The sequence below is a fragment of the Camelina sativa genome, chromosome 8 (genome assembly GCF_030686135.1).
Source record: "Camelina sativa cultivar CO46 ecotype springtype chromosome 8, ASM3068613v1".
Classification (NCBI taxonomy): Eukaryota; Viridiplantae; Streptophyta; class Magnoliopsida; order Brassicales; family Brassicaceae; genus Camelina; species Camelina sativa.
In genome coordinates, this window is record NC_141887.1 from 22,473,928 (window position 1) to 22,479,337 (window position 5,410).

The following is a 5,410-nucleotide window of genomic DNA, read 5'->3' on the forward strand; positions in this document are numbered from 1 at the left end:
ACATGCAAGCTCACACAACCAAAAATTATGCAAGATTAGTTTTGCATCTCAAGAACTCATGATTTTCTGATTTCATCGTTAGATCTATGCATGCATGTTCAATTTGAACCTTCTCAAGACCACATGCATTCAACTAGGTTAATGCATGTCGATCTACTCAAGTTATTAAGCTTGTTATCATGAATCTATCAAAGAAAACATGCATCAAAGAAGCAAACAATACACAAGGATGGATACATGAGCTTTAGAGCTCATGCATCATCTGAAACACACAACCACAACTCACAGTTATTTTAGCAGCACTTGATTGTCTTGGACTTCACCACACCGTAGATCTGACAGCTCCTCTTCTCCTCCTTAGCCTCTTGCTTGAATCACCCTTCTCCTTGTCTCTCCTTAGATCAAAATCTGTTAGACTCTTTCTCTAAAGAATCAATCGAAATTTTGAGAGAGTTTTGGTATATTTTTGGAGTTCTAGGGTCGCAAATGAGAGATAAAAGGGGGTATTTATAAGCCTTTTAGCCGATTCTCAAGTGGGACAAATGTCCACTTTGTTGCATTGATTTTGACAAGTGAAAAAATCTTGGCTGCATGTGGCGCGTGCATTCCACTCACCGGCAGAAGAGGCTTAAGATTTTGACACGTGGCATCGCGGCTAAGGATGGACCCTTCAGTTTCCCTTCGTCCTTCCCGCGTCCGAAGCTCTCGTCCGGAGTCCACGTTTCCATCCCCTTTGTTCGTATCAACCAAACCCTCGTCCATGATCGGTCCCCTCGTCCAAGACGTACGGTCCTCTCGTCCGTAGTCTATCCCAGCGTCCGAGACGTACGGTCCTTTCGTCCATAGTCCGTCTCCGCATCCGTGACATACGGTATGTCCCGCGGTGACTCCCAACCATCCTTTGGTCCGCTGGCCGGTACGTTGGTACACGGCCATTACGTTCTTATGGTCCATTTCTCGTCCTTTCCTTATTATTTTCTTGGCTATTCTCTCCTTTCCTTCATTTTTAACCTTTCCATTACCATTCCCCAACGTCCGTCGTCTAATTTCCTTGATGGCCCGATGGTCCACGTCCGTCTTTTGGCCATTGGCCGTTCCCGCGTCCAAATGACTTCTCCCACAAGTTACTCGGTCGTTTGTCGAGGTTTTTCTTTCTTTATCTCCCTGGGTTCGTCACGTGTCCTTTTAAGTGTTTTTCTTGTCCGGTTTGTATCCCTTGATGAGGGTCACTACAGGGTCCCCCTACTGAAGTCTCCCAAAACCCTACAGTTGCTAGTCTCCTAGTCACGGGCTCTAGAGAATAGAACAAAGATCTCATCCTTCTATTTCTTCTAGCTTATGCAAAGGAAATCTTATCCCTAAAACCAAGCAACAAATGGGCTCCGAACATCTGGTTTGGCTTCCTTCATTAAATGGGATATATTAAGCTAAATCAGGCTACTATGAAGCTTTAAAACTCACAGAAATAAAGGATACACTTACACTAGCCCCTTCCCTGAGTTCCTACAACCCAGAAGAAAAACATCTGGTCCATCAAGAGTTCGCCTAAGACAAAGTTGCTACTTTTGAAAAGCAGCTCAAAATGCTCTACCGGTTGGCGACAACCTATTCCACAAACAGGTGAGTGATTCTGTAAGATGCCCTCATTTTAATGTGATACAAGATTCAGTGGTGAGACTTGTACCGGAATTGAGATAATGGCTTCACAAGCTAGTGTTTGCTTCTCTCTTGTTAAGAAAGATGGTCGATGATGAAGATCTAACACGATCGCGGTCGCTTTTCTATTGTGGGATCGTTAAAAGGGGAACTATTAGCGGAATGAAGTACACCACGGAGATGTGATTGGTCTCTGATATGATATAGGAAACGAACTCAGCCTTGTGGAATCACACACAGAAAACAAAGAACAAGCTTATCCTCTCAAAAACACTCTAAGAGAAGAAGTAGTAACATTTAAGCAAACATATAACTGCTGTAGGGAGACTTTATAATAGTCCTTCAACTAGCCCTATAAGTATCGATCCATAGCTAATTCCTACTACACGGGATAAAGTGATTTAATGGAGTCGAATTCTGGTAGGATCGGTGGAAGAGGCTGTAAATAGTAACATTTAAGCAAACATATAAAAGATAAAATTAATTTTTTTTTAAATACCATATATATGGTGTAGGGCGGATTTTTATCTAGGTGATTCTTTAATCTGGTCCGTTGGGTATTGGATTTGTTAATGAGAGATTAATTAATTCTGCCTCAAATTTCAAAAAGCCATGTGTGATTAGCTATGTTAATTATAAAATAATCACAAAAAAAGTTATTAACTATAAATAGTAAGCGTTATTTAAAATTAGCTTTGTACTCTGAACTCTAAACTTGGTTAATAGAGTTTACAAGATTGCAAATCTAACTGTTTTCCGTTCGAATGTTGAGTTATACCCAAGAACCGGTTCATCCTCAAACGATGAACGAACATGAGTATGTTAATTTTAGAATATTAATGTGTTATATGTGAACTGTTATGTATAGCTGTAGGAGTTTAGATTATATATATTTATATATTAGGTTTTATAAGATTCATAACCAAAAGTAATTTGTAATGATCATTGTTTTTGATATAAAATTTTAGAAGTCGTTTATTTGTTTTTTCTTCTTTTGGGTAAACATTATTTTTCTCATTTTATTTAGATAGGGGTCATTACAACAAAAATGGCATCTTTAGACAGAGCATTAGTTTGGCGATTGAGATCTTTCGGGAGAAAATTGAAAGAGGAAAAAAAGAATTAGAATATAGGGGAAAGATGTCGTGTAGAATTCAATGAATTTTTTTTAACTTTCATCTTACGATTGAGTGATTTGCTAGGGTTAACGAGTCTCAAGCAAAGAAGATGTTGATAAATTTCAATTCAATCACAACTCTCACTATCACTAGAGTTGCTAGAGCTTCGTTTGTTTGTGGATGTTAGATTAACACATATAACTTTTCTAACTATTTATTCTGATTAAATTTCATCACAAAATAAATTTTAATACAGTTGAGTAAAAATTTCACATCAAAATTGATACTATTATTTTGAGTTGGCATGTTTTATTTCAGTTAGCATGCGATAGACTATATCACTATGGGTCTGAATGGTGACTACAGTTGGGGCGGTCAAATCTATCAGCGATTTAGTCCGCTGCGTACCAACTTTATTTATACATAAAAATAGTTCACAGTTGGTCCGCAACAGTTTCCTTTCTGTATCTTTTAATCGCATTATTGTAGACTAAACTTGTGAATGGTAAATAAAAAGCGGTTTAATCCGCTGACGGATTTGTGCGCCTTGACCGGTGCAACCATTCACGCCCTATATTAAAATATTCGGATTTTTAATTCAAAACTAATTAACAGTTAATTGATTGAATCTCTATATTACATTTAGTCTTGTCTCGACTGATATTAGATTACTAAAACGTCAATTTTTTTAGTTTATCTTAATTTCAACAATTATTCTATGAATCTGAAATTTTTTCTTGACTTTTAATTTCTGACTCGATAAACCTGTTGATTTTGTTTTCTTGTTTTTAAATCATTTTAAAATTCTCACTAAGTGAGGATTAAAATTTGTTTTCTTTCATTTTTTAGTTCTGGCTCAATGAGAATCGGAAAGACACCGAAACCTTCATATATTTGAACTAAATTCTTGGGAGTTCAGATTCTAAACTGTTAACGTGTTAATTAAATCTTCACCCATCCCAACTATTTCGGGTCAACTTTCAAAAAGAAATATATGTACCCCAACATTTCAACTTCGTTTATACTCAATCACTTGATTATTATTATTATCTAGATATGTAGTGTAGCCTAAGATTTCAGATGAAACCATATAATATCCATATAAGCATGTAGTGACATGAAATATTTTATCAATTCGAAAGATTTCAGATGAAAATATATATACATTATAATCTCCTATAATCAAATGGTGACATATAAAGTGGGAGAGGTGCATGAATTTTCTTGGACTGTAGGTAAAAGTAATTGGTCTTCCACATAGAAGAGTGTGAATACGCAATTTGAGTTAGGTTTTGGGGATGGTGAAGAAATCCAGTTCTGGACCGATAAATGGTTGACTACCACACCCTTGGTAATATGTCATATATTGGAAGTTGATGGGGAGGTTTGAGCCCGATCGAGACTTATGGAGAGATGAGACGAGCTGAGAGCTAGCACGTATTCTGCCATATATATCAGAGAACACATAGTTACAGTTTGTAGCAAAAGTGTTAGAACATGTCACAGGGGCTAAGGACTTAATATCGTGGGGGAAATGTTCAGATGGGGATTCACGGTGACGTTAGCCTACTCATTTATAACACGTGATAGCTAACCTAGGCAGGAGATGGGGAAGTTTTTTCATCGAGTATGCAGAGTTGTGGCTCCAAAGTGAGTGAGACTGTTTCTTTGGTTGGTGGTTCACCAATGACTAATGTGGAGAGACATAAAAGACACTTATGTGACACAATGTGACGTCTGTAAAAGTGGGACTTAATTGCATGTGTTACGAGATTGCCCGACTATGGAAGGGATATGGACCAGACTTATGCGTGCGAAAAACTGAAACGATCGGACCTATTTTTTTGTTTTTAATATAATATTATATTTGTAATTTCATATTCACTAACAACCTAATCCCAATCGACATAACAACAAAAATAAACAACAACATTAAACCAGAAACTCCAATAGAAACAAGAACCAATAAACCAATAACAAAAATCCAGCATTACTATAATAACGTTATCAAGTCACAGAACAATGAAAACAGCAGCTTAAACAACTGTTCTATTCTAGACTGTACATTATATTCTAGCAACCTAACATCAGCATAGAACAAACAACCGAGCCTTTAAAATATCCTGCTCTTCATTGTTTTGATTTCAGAAAAAATTTGAATACATACCTTAAGTTTAGTAGGAAATTTAAAATCTATACAAAAAAATTTAAGTCTTTGAAATGTACTTTATATATTGCACAAAATTACTATTTTGTCTTTAATTAAAAATTAATTAAATAATTAAAAATAAATATAATATAACTAAATTAATTCATTTGACAAAATTATTTCTAAAAACATTATGAAAACTAGATATTCAAAATTTTGCTAAATTTTTTTAGAAAATGATGAATAAATTCATTATATATAATATTATTCAATAACTAAAAGATTAAAATTCAGATAAAATAAATAAAATATTCCCTTAAGTAATAACTAAAACATCTGGTATTATTTAAATTATTATATAAATTAAAATAAAATTAATTAAAATTATTCTTTTTGGATTTGTATTTAGTAAAATTTCAGATAATATTAGTTTTCAATATATATATATATATATAATTCACTAATAATTATTAAGTTTTTGTCATTC

General features: G+C 34.9%; 1 long non-coding RNA gene across 1 annotated transcript; it reads right to left on the minus strand.

The window, feature by feature from the left end:
- Nucleotides 1–3,887: 3,887 nt before the first annotated feature.
- Nucleotides 3,888–4,964, minus strand: LOC147940329 (uncharacterized). Its single transcript, XR_015563720.1, has 2 exons — nt 4,370–4,964; nt 3,888–4,216 (listed from the first exon to the last, which is right to left on the minus strand). It is a non-coding gene; the product is annotated as an uncharacterized LOC147940329 (long non-coding RNA).
- Nucleotides 4,965–5,410: the final 446 nt, after the last annotated feature.